Source organism: Panulirus ornatus, chromosome 48 (assembly GCF_036320965.1).
Source record: "Panulirus ornatus isolate Po-2019 chromosome 48, ASM3632096v1, whole genome shotgun sequence".
NCBI lineage: Eukaryota > Metazoa > Arthropoda > Malacostraca > Decapoda > Palinuridae > Panulirus > Panulirus ornatus.
Genome location: NC_092271.1, coordinates 13131846 through 13143719, shown reverse-complemented (window position 1 = coordinate 13143719; position 11874 = coordinate 13131846). Strand labels below are relative to the sequence as shown.

At 40.6% G+C, this 11874-nt stretch overlaps 1 protein-coding gene across 1 annotated transcript in view; it reads left to right on the top strand.

The window, feature by feature from the left end:
- Nucleotides 1-11874, top strand: part of SmD3 (small ribonucleoprotein particle protein SmD3) — a 44976-nt gene that overhangs the window by 18643 nt on the left and 14459 nt on the right. The gene's annotated exons all lie outside the window — the stretch shown is intronic.

Genomic DNA, 11874 nt, shown 5'->3' with positions numbered 1-11874 from the left:
GGGAACAAATGGGAACATCAGTGAAGGGGGCTAATGGGGAGGTGATAACAAATAGTGATGATGTGAGAAGGAGATGGAGTGAGTATTTTTAAGGTTTGTTGAATGTGTTTGATGATAGAGTGGCAGATATAGGGTGTTTTGGTCGAGGTGGTGTGCAAAGTGAGAGGGTAAGGGAGAATGATTTGGTAAACAGAGAAGAGGTAGTAAAAGCTTTGCAGAAGATGAAAGCTGGCAAGGCAGTGGGTTTTGATGGTATTGCAGTGGAATTTATTAAAAAGGGGGGTGACTGTATTGTTGACTGGTTGGTAAGATTATTTAATGTATGTATGACTCATGGTGAGGTGCGTGAGGATTGGCAGAATGCTTCCTTAGTGCCATTGTTCAAACACAAAGGAGATGAAAGTGAGTGCTCAAATTACAGAGGTATAAGTTTGTTGAGTATTCCTGGTAAATTATATGGGAGGGTATTGATTGAGAGGCTGAAGGCATGTGCAGAGCATCAGATTGGGGAAGAGCAGTGTGGCTTCAGAAGTGGTAGAAGATGTGTGGATCAGGTGTTTGCTTTGAAGAATGTATGTGAGAAATACTTAGAAAAGCAAATGTATGTAATATAGTGCCATTGTACAAAGGCAAAGGGGATAGGAGCGAGTGCTCAAATTACAGAGGTATAAGTTTGTTGAGTATTCCTGGTAAATTATATGGGAGGGTATTGATTGAGAGGGTGAAGGCATGTACAGAGCATCAGATTGGGGAAGAGCAGTGTGGTTTTAGAAGTGGTAGAGCATGTGTGGATCAGGTGTTTGCTTTGAAGAATGTATGTGAGAAGTACTTTGAAAAACAAATGGATTTGTATGTAGCATTTATGGATCTGGAGAAGGCATATGATAGAGTTGATAGAGATACTCTGTGGAAGGTACTAAGAATATATAGTGTGGGAGGCAAGTTGTTAGAAGCTTGAGCTTTGTTTCACTCAGAGCCAAAACATCCAGGTTCCTTTCCTCAAACATACTACCTATCTCTCCTTTTTTCACATCTTGGTTACATCCACACACATTTAGACACCCCAGTCTGAGCCTTCGAGGAGGGTGAGCACTCCCCGCGTGACTCCTTCTTGTTTCCCATTTTAGAAAGTTAAAGAAAATACAAGGAGGGGAGGATTTCTGGCCCCCCGCTCCCGTCCCCTCTAGTCGCCTTCTACGACACGTGAGGAATGCGTGGGAAGTATTCATTCACCCCTATCCCCAGGGATGATATACATATATATGCATATATATACATATACACATACATACGCACATATACACACATACACACATATACATATATATACATATGAAAAATGTAAGAAATGATTTAGAAAACTGAAACTTCTAGCTTGAAATGAAATGCAAAAAATGAATGTCACATAATGGTTCAACCTCTGGCTGTGGAAAAGGGAAATGTATAATTTATTTACACAAACGTCAGTAGTAGTTTTCATCAATTTAACCACTGTATCATACTGCCTGGTCCACTTCTCTTATCATGAAACAGGAATATTGGCTTATGATGTTTCTCAATTTTCTTCATTACACAAAGTACAACCATATCTTGGATACATGAGGGTAGGTAGTTGGTCATCCGCCATAATAAAGCCTTGACAGACCAAAAATTTATCTGGACCTCAACTTTTCCAGTACCTTTATGAAAAACACCTTTTTGCTTTCCACCTCTATCACTTTGAAAAAAAAGAATAAGCTTCAATGTATAAGCTACATTTTTTTCCAATTTCACTATTTTCTTGTCAGAGCACTATGTATGAAAACTATCACTCCAGTAACACAACTATAAACATTTACTTCCCCTTTAAAAAAGTTCTGGGGAAATCTGTCTCGATACACTGTGGGACACTCTACCACCTGGCGAGGTTTGTGTTGCAATGGTTCTTGATTCACAAACGTAGTAGCATCACTTGGGAAGACATCCGCGGAAGAGTTGAGCACTTGATGGCCGGCTTGATAGGCTGTTTCTCAGCTGCAGGAACATGTTTAGGCTGAGTACTCAAATCTTCTCTCGTCGCTACCAGCTGTCCTCGTTGGCCCACACCACCTCCCGCCTCACCTTTATATGAAGTCTTGACACACGATGATCTTGATGAGGGACGATACAGTTGACCAAGTTCTCATGTGCTGGAGACTGTCAGACGTGCAACAACTCAGCATTATAAGATTGGTGCACATGGCGATCTGGTCGACCCAATGGGGCAGAGCTGCTGCTTCAATCATTCGAATCTGTGCCGAGATCTTGTAGTCACAGAAGAGCGTTGTTCCCTTGCGTCTGCACTCAGGAACATCCGTGGGGAAGAGGGTCGGGTCTTGAGCAGAGTAGGCCCAACCCATGGCCCACATGGACGTCCACAACACCACCAGTGGCACTACCAGCATTTATTTTATATATATATATATATATATATATATATATATATATATATATATATATATATATATATATATATATATATATATATTTTTTATTTGATTAGAAAGGTTAGTGAATAGTGGGATGAAGAAGTAAGATTAATAGTGAAAGAGAAGAGAGAGGCATTTGGATGATTTTTGCAGGGAAAAAATGCAATTGAGTGGGAGATGTATAAAAGAAACACAGGAGGTCAAGAGAAAGGTGCAAGAGGTGAAAAAGAGGGCAAATGAGAGTTGGGGTGAGAGAGTATCATTAAATTTTAGGGAGAATAAAAAGATGTTCTGGAAGGAGGTAAATAAAGTGCGTAAGACAAGGGAGCAAATGGGAACTTCAGTGAAGGGCGCTAATGGGGAGGTGATAACAAGTAGTGGTGATGTGAGAAGGAGATGGAGTGAGTATTTTTAAGGTTTGTTGAATGTGTTTGATGATAGAGTGGCAGATATAGGGTGTTTTGGTCGAGGTGGTATGCAAAGTGAGAGGGTTAGGGAAAATGATTTGGTAAACAGAGAAGAGGTTGTAAAAGCTTTGCAGAAGATGAAAGCCGGCAAGGCAGCAGGTTTGGATGGTATTGCAGTGGAATTTATTAAAAAAGGGGGTGACTGTATTGTTGACTGGTTGGTAAGGTTATTTAATGTATGTATGACTCATGGTGAGGTGCGTGAGGATTGACGGAATGCGTGCATAGTGCCATTGTACAAAGGCAAAGAGGATAAGAGTGAGTGTTCACATTACAGAGGTATAAGTTTGTTGAGTATTCCTGGTAAATTATATGGGAGGGTATTGATTGAGAGGGTGAAGGCATGTACAGAGCATCAGATTGGGGAAGAGCAGTGTGGTTTCAGAAGTGGTAGAGGATGTGTGGATCAGGTGTTTGCTTTGAAGAATGTATGTGAGAAATACTTAGAAAAGCAAATGGATTTGTATGTAGCATTTATGGATCTGGAGAAGGCATATGGTAGAGTTGATAGAAATGATCTGTGGAAGGTATTAAGAATGTATGGTGTGGGAGGCAAGTTGTTAGAAGCAGTGGAAAGTTTTTATTGAGGATGTAAGGCATGTGTACGTGTAGGAAGAGAGGAAAGTGATTGGTTCTCGGTGAATGTAGGTTTGCGGCAGGGGTGTGTGATGTCTCCATGGTTGTTTGATTTGTTTATGGATGGGGTTGTTAGGGAGGTGAATGCAAGAGTTTTGGAAAGAGGGGCGAGTATGAAGTCTGTTGGGGATGAGAGAGCTTGGGAAGTGAGTCAGTTGTTGTTCGCTGATGATACAGCGCTGGTGGCTGATTCATGTGAGAAACTGCAGAAGTTGGTGACTGAGTTTGGTAAAGTGTGTGAAAGAAGAAAGTTAAGAGTAAATGTGAATAAGAGCAAGGTTATTAGGTACAGTAGGGTTGAGGGTCAAGTCAATTGGGAGGTAAGTTTGAATGGAGAAAAACTGGAGGAAGTGAAGTGTTTTAGATATCTGAGAGTGGATTTGGCAGCGGATGGAACCATTGAAGCGGAAGTGAATCATAGGGTGGGGGAGGGGGCGGAAATCCTGGGAGCCTTGAAGAATGTGTGGAAGTCGAGAACAATATCTCGGAAAGCAAAAATGGGTATGTTTGAAGGAATAGTGGTTCCAACAATTTTGTATGGTTGCGAGGCGTGGGCTATGGATAGAGTTGTGCGCAGGAGGGTGGATGTGCTGGAAATGAGATGTTTGAGGACAATGTGTGGTGTGAGGTGGTTTGATCGAGTAAGTAATGTAAGGGTAAGAGAGATGTGTGGAAATAAAAAGAGTGTGGTTGAGAGAGCAGAAGAGGGTGTTTTGAAATGGTTTGGGCACATGGAGAGAATGGGTGAGGAAAGATTGACCAAGAGGATATATGTGTCGGAGGTGGAGGGAAGGAGGAGAAGTGGGAGACCAAATTGGAGGTGGAAAGATGGAGTGAAAAAGATTTTGAGTGATCGGGGCCTGAACATGCAAGAGGGTGAAAGGCGTGCAAGGAATAGAGTGATATTGGATCGATGTGGTATACCGGGGTTGACGTGCTGTCAGTGGATTGAATCAGGGCATGTGAAGCCATATATATATATATATATATTTTTCTTTTCTTTCAAACTATTCGCCATTTCCCGCATTAGCGAGGTAGCGTTAAGAACAGAGGACTGGGCCTTTGAGGGAATACCCTCACCTGGCCCAATTCTCTGTTCCTTCTTTTGGAAAATTAGAAAAAAACCGAGAGGGGAGGATTTCCAGCCCCCCCGCTCCCTCCCCTTTTAGTCGCCTTCTACGACACGCAGGGAATACGTGGGAAGTACTCTTAATCCCCTATCCCCAGGGATCAAATTCTAAAGAATTATAACATAATATTCAGCGGGTTGAATGATGCATTTTTTTGTATGTTTTCTGAAATGCAGTATTTGTTTGCTCAGTTATAAAACAAATAATGAAGAGCATATTTCATTCATTTCAAAAACATCATCATTCTTAAGAATAAATATATCAATGTACAGTTATAACAATATGATATTTAGCGAGTTGAACGATGCATTTTTTTGTATGTTTTCTGGAATGCTGTCATATTTCTGTTCAACAGAAAGTACAACATCGTTCATAAAAAGAGACCACATCACCAGGCAGATCTACATACCAACATATGTCCTGGGAAAACTTTTTAATAGCTCCCTTGCCAGGTTTCAAGGTGTTTTCCCCATGATAACTCCTGAAGAGATATCCTAGTACCCATACTTTTTCAAGAACTCAGCATTATGTCGCATGAGGCCTGATTTTTTCCAGCTCAATGTTTCCAACAGAGTTGATTGTTTCTCTGCTTTTCGAACTTTGCATTCAAGATTATGTTTTGGAAATTTATAGGCTCTGTATCCACCCAAAAATACTTTACCTTCTTCTTCAATCATATCTTCCAGGTGTCTCGGTGGGCACGTTGCTAAATTAATCTTCATCATTGCTCTCTTGTTCAAGATCTCCATTAGATAATGATGAAAACAGCATAACAGAAATATTAAGTTCTTTTTGTTTGTTTGAGATGCTGAGAGACAAATATGGTATTTCATTTTTAATAACTTACAGACTCAACCAGGTTGGTTTAGAACACTTTTTTGGCAGCATTAGGAAGATGGGAGGATTATGTGATTACCCAAACCCAGTGTCTGTAAAGCACAGGCTTAGGGTACATCTCCTAGGTGCAGAGAACTCCATCACTGGGGACAATAGTAAGTCAGAGGCTTGCGGTGGAAACTCTCTGTCAGAAATCTCATATACCAACAAGGAAGCAAATGCAATGACAGATAAAGAAAAACTCCAAAAAGAACTTAATATATATATATATATATATATATATATATATATATATATATATATATATATATATATATATATATATATATATATATAAGTGAGAAATACTTAGAAAAGCAAATGGATTTGTATGTAGCATTTATGGATCTGGAGAAGGCATATGATAGAGTTGATAGAGATGCTCTGTGGAAGGTATTAAGAATATATGGTGTGGGAGGAAAGTTGTTAGAAGCAGTGAAAGTTTTTATCGAGGATGTAAGGCATGTGTACGTTTAGGAAGAGAGGAAAGTGATTGGTTCTCAGTGAATGTAGGTTTGCGGCAGGGGTGTGTGATGTCTCCATGGTTGTTTAATTTGTTTATGGATGGGGTTGTTAGGGAGGTAAATGCAAGAGTTTTGGAAAGAGGGGCAAGTATGAAGTCTGTTGGGGATGAGAGAGCTTGGGAAGTGAGTCAGTTGTTGTTCGCTGATGATACAGCGCTGGTGGCTGATTCATGTGAGAAACTGCAGAAGCTGGTGACTGAGTTTGGTAAAGTGTGTGGAAGAAGAAAGTTAAGAGTAAATGTGAATAAGAGCAAGGTTATTAGGTACAGTAGGGTTGAGGGTCAAGTCAATTGGGAGGTGAGTTTGAATGGAGAAAAACTGGAGGAAGTGAAGTGTTTTAGATATCTGGGAGTGGATCTGGCAGCGGATGGAACCATGGAAGCGGAAGTGGATCATAGGGTGGGGGAGGGGGCGAAAATCTGGGGGCCTTGAAGAATGTGTGGAAGTGGAGAACATTATCTCGGAAAGCAAAAATGGGTATGTTTGAAGGAATAGTAGTTCCAACAATGTTGTATGGTTGCAAGGCGTGGGCTATGGATAGAGTTGTGCACAGGAGGATGGATGTGCTGGAAATGAGATGTTTGAGGACAATGTGTGGTGTGAGGTGGTTTGATCGAGTGAGTAACGTAAGGGTAAGAGAGATGTGTGGAAATAAAAAGAGCGTGGTTGAGAGAGCAGAAGAGGGTGTTTTGAAGTGGTTTGGGCACATGGAGAGGATGAGTGAGGAAAGATTGACCAAGAGGATATATGTGTCGGAGGTGGAGGGAGCAAGGAGAAGAGGGAGACCAAATTGGAGGTGGAAAGATGGAGTGAAAAAGATTTTGTGTGATCGGGGCCTGAACATGCAGGAGGGTGAAAGGAGGGCAAGGAATAGAGTGAATTGGAGCGATGTGGTATACCGGGGTTGACGTGCTGTCAGTGGATTGAATCAAGGCATGTGAAGCGTCTGGGGTAAACCATGGAAAGCTGTGTAGGTATGTATATTTGCGTGTGTGGACGTATGTATATACATGTGTATGGGGGTGGGTTGGGCCATTTCTTTCGTCTGTTTCCTTGCGCTACCTCGCAAACAAGGGAGACAGCGACAAAGTATAAAAAAAAAAAAAATATATATATATATATATATATATATATATATGTATATATATCCCTGGGGATAGGGGAGAAAGAATACTTCCCACGTATTCCCTGCGTGTCGTAGAAGGCGACTAAAAGGGGAGGGAGCGGGGGGCTGGAAATCCTCCCCTCTCGTTTTTTTTTAATTTTCCAAAAGAAGGAACAGAGAATTGGGCCAGGTGAGGGTATTCCCTCAAAGGCCCAGTCCTCTGTTCTTAACGCTACCTCGCTAATGCGGGAAATGGCAAATAGTTTGAAAGAAATATGTATATATATATATATATTCCTATGAGTCCACGGGGAAAATGAAACACAAAAAGTTCCCAAGTGCGCTTTCGTGTAATAATCACATCATCAGGGGAGACACGAGAGAAATATAACAGTCAGTTGTTATACATCAAAGAGACGAAGCTAAGCCGCCATTTGGTAAACATGTTTACCAGATGTATATCAACTGACTTATATTTCTCTCTTGTGTCTCCCCTGATGATGTGATTATTACATGAAAGTGCACTTGGGAACTTTTCGTGTTTCATTTTCCCCGTGGACTTATAGGAATATCTTGATCACGCGCAAAATTGTGATCCTCTCCAATGTATGTATATGTTGGGATGTATAGGTATGTGTATGTGCGTGTGTGGATGTGTATGTATATACATGTGTATGTGAGTGGGTTGGGCCATTCTTTCGTCTGTTTCCTTGCACTACCTCGCTAACGTGGGAGAGAGCGACAAAGTATAATAAATGAAAAAGAATATGAATGAGATATTGATATAATTACAATGAATAGATTATTTCATGGGTTTTAGTTTAGAGGAGTGAATATTTTTTTTCTGCTGAGAGAATAAATGAATACAGTCCTATACTTAGTGTAGTTAGTATTTATGTAGTCATTGATATGAATTTTTCTCTAACCTAATATGATGTAAGAAACAATCTGAAAACATTGGCAATTATCAAAGAATTACCAAACAATAGTAAACAACTGCTAAGAAAGATGATGTCATGTTTTCCCAAAGGAAATAGAAAATCTGTAAGTAGAGTATTGAAATCTTCAAGAGAAGACTTGTCTTATTACTCAAAAGTTGAAGCAAATTATTAAAAGGAAGGTATATCTTCAAAGGGAATAGAACATTCAAGTTGTTGTGAGGTTGCAAGAACTTAAGCTTAATATATAGAATACAGAAAGAAGAGAATTGTTTACATACTTCCTGCTCATTGAGTCCCTTTTATGTGTATGGGTTTCCCACAATGCACATGAAGCCTACCACATTGCATAAAGTGTTGATGTTTTATGCACTTGTAAAGGGGGAGAGTGCATGTCATTTGAGCAGTAAATATTTGGCATTTCCAATTTGGTAGCTTCATGGTGGGCATGAAGAATCTTAGAATATGTTGAATTGTTGTTATTAGAATTTTGGGATGAGTGATGCCATGAGTGTAGGTGGGAGATTGTGACTTGTGTATGTGTAGTTTCACATGGATGCATCTCATTGTTTAGTATTTAGGCTGAGTTGGAATAGCAGTAACCCTGAGCATGCAGAGTTTGGTAACATTGTTGCCTCTAGTTGATGTGGGAAACTTGGATAGCAGACACCATAGATTGTTTATCTTAATTCCTGATTCAGGAGTCCTTTTTTCCTAGTATAGGGCTCTTGCAGTGCTCAGGAAGCTGGTCATGTCCACTGGACAGGACCACAGGTCATAAAGTTTAGTGATTTTGAGTGTGTTTGTAAGGTAAATCCAGAAAAAGTGTTCAGTGTCTTCATTGTGTAAGTTGCATCATGAGCATTAAGGGTCTTTGGATGCTTTTAATCAGTGTTTATAAGGTTGTAGGGATGGGTGATGTCCTGGCCTAAGATGAGAAAGAGTGACTTGTATCTGAGGATTAAAGTTTCAAATGGGTGTATGTCTGGTGGGGTTGTGATTAAGATTGAATTGGGAGGGTTATTGTTTAATGTTTCTTGGGCATTTCGGTGTATGCTTTTCCTGTGTGATGTTAGCTTGGAGTAGGGGACATCTCTGAGTATATTTTGCTTAAGTATGAGGCAAGGGTATGATTATATTTAATTGGGGTCGAAGATTATTTAAGGAGTAATTTGGATGAGAAGGTTCGAGTGCTGTTGGTTAGAACTGAGTGTTAAGAACAATGAAGTGGGATGGGTCTGCATTAGGAGAATCTTTATTCCATTTAATAGGTTTTGAGTGTCATTGGTTAGACAGCCTGTGGTTCTGAACACACTGTTTTGTGTGATCTGCAGCTGAGTTATATTTGCATTAGACAGGCATAGTTTATTTTTAGAGAATACTAAGTGAAGGAGTAGCGCTACTGAAACAGGAGTTGTGAGAGTATGTGATAGAGTGTAAGAAAGTGAACTCTAGATTGACATTGGTAAAACTGAAAGTGGATGGAGAGAGAGGGGTGATTATTGGTGCCTATGCACTTGGTCATGAGAAGAAAGATCATGAGAGGCAAGCGTTTTGGGAGCAGATGAGTGAGTGTGTTAGCAGCTTTGATACATGAGACTGGGTTATAGTGATGGGTGATTTGAATGCAAAGGTGAGTAATGTGGCAGTTGAGGCTATAATTAGTGTACATGGTGTGTTCAGTGTTGTAAATGGAAATAGTGAAGAGCTTCATTTGTGTTCTGAAAAAGGACTGGTTATTGGGAATTTCTGGTTTGAAAAGGAGAGATATACATAAGTATACGTATGTAAGTAGGAGAGATGGCCAGGGAGCGTTATTGGATTACATGTGTGAAAGAGAGACTTTTGGATGTTAATGTGCTGAGAGGGGCAACTGGAGGGATGGCTGATCATTATCTTGTGGAGGCAAAGGTGAAGATATGTAGAGGTTTTCAGAAAAGAAGAGAGAATGTTGGGGTGAAGAGAGTGGTGAGAGTAAGTGAGCTTGGGAAGGAGACTTGTGAGGAAGTACCAGGAGAGATTGAGTGCAGAATGGAAAAAGGTGAGATCAAATGACGTAAGGGGAGTGGGGGAGGAATGGGATGTATTTAGGTAAGTAATGATGGCTTGCGCAAAAGATGCCTGCGGCATGAGAAAGGTGGGCAGATTAGAAAGGGTAGTGAGTGGTGGGATGAAGTAAGATTGTTAGTGAAAGAGAAGAGAGAGGCATTTAGGTGATTTTTGCAGGGAAATAGTGCAAATGACTGTGAGATGTATAAAAGAAAGAGGCAAGAGATCAAGAGAAAGGTGCAAGAGGTGAAAAAGAGGGCAAATGAGAGTTGGGGTGAGAGACTATCTTTAAATTTTAGAGAATGAAAAGATGTTTTTGAAGGAGGTAAGTAAAGTGCATAAGACGAGGACAAATGGGAATATCGGTGAAAGGGGCAAATGGGGAGGTAATAACCAAGTAGTGGTGAATTGAGAGGGAGATGGAGTGCATCTTTTGAAGAGTTGTTGTGTTTGGTGATAGAGTGGCAGATATAGGGTGTTTTGGTCGAGGTTGTGTGCGAAGTGAGAGGGTTAGGGAGAATGATTTGGTAGACAGAAGAGAGCTAGTGGAAGCTTTGTGGAAGATGAAAGCTGGCAAGGTGGTGGGTTTGGATGGTATTGCTGTGAAATTTATTGAAAAAAGGGTGACAGTGTTGTTGACTGGTTGGTGAGGATATTCATTGTATGTATGGTTCATGGTAAAGTGCCTGAGGATTGCCAGAATGCACGCATAGTGCCATTGTACAAAGGCAAAGGGGATAAAGGTGAGTGTTCAAATTACAGAGGTATAAGTGTGTTGAGTATTCCTGGGAAATTATATGGGAGGGTATTGATTGAGAGGGTGAAGGCGTGTCTAGAGCATCAGATTGGGGAAGAGCAGTGTGGTTTCAGAAGTGGTAGAGGATGTGTAGATTAGGTGTTTACTTTGAAGAATGTGTGTGAGAAATACTTAGAAAAACAGATGGATTTATATGTAGCATTTATGGATCTGGAAAAGGCATATGATTAGAGTTGATAGGGATGTTCTACGGAAGGTGTTAAGAGTATATGGTGTGGTAGGTAAGTTGCTAGAAGCAGTGAAAAGTTATTATCGATTATATAAGGCATGTTTTCGAATAGGGAAAGAGGAACGTGATTTGTTCCCAGTGAATGTAGGTTTGTGGCAGGGGTGTGTGATGTTTCCATGGTTTAATTTGTTTATGGTTGGAGTTGTTAGGGAGGTGAATGCAAGAGTTTTGGAGAGAGGGGAAAGTATGCAGTCTGTTGTGGATAAGAGGGCTTAGGAGGTGAGTCAGTTGTTGTTTGCTGATGATACAGTGCTGATGGCTGATTTGGGTAAAAAACTGCAGAAGCTGGTGACTGAGTTTGCTGAAGTGTGTGAAAGAAGGTAGCTGAGAGTAAATGTGAATAAGAGCAAGATTATTAGGTACACTAGGGTTGAGGGACAAATCAGTTGGGAGGTAAGTTTGAATGGAGAAAAACTGGAGGAAGTGAAGGGTTTTAGATATTTGGGAGTGGATTTGGCAGTGGATGGAACCATGGAAGTGGAAGTGAGTCACAGAGTGGGGGAGGTTGTGGCAGCATTGAAGAATGTGGAAAGCGAGAACGTTATCTCGGATAGCAAAAATGGGTATGTTTGAAGGAATAGTGGTTCCAACAATGTTATATGGTTGTGTGGCATGGGCTATAGATAGAGTTGTTCGGAGGAGGGTGGATGTGTTGA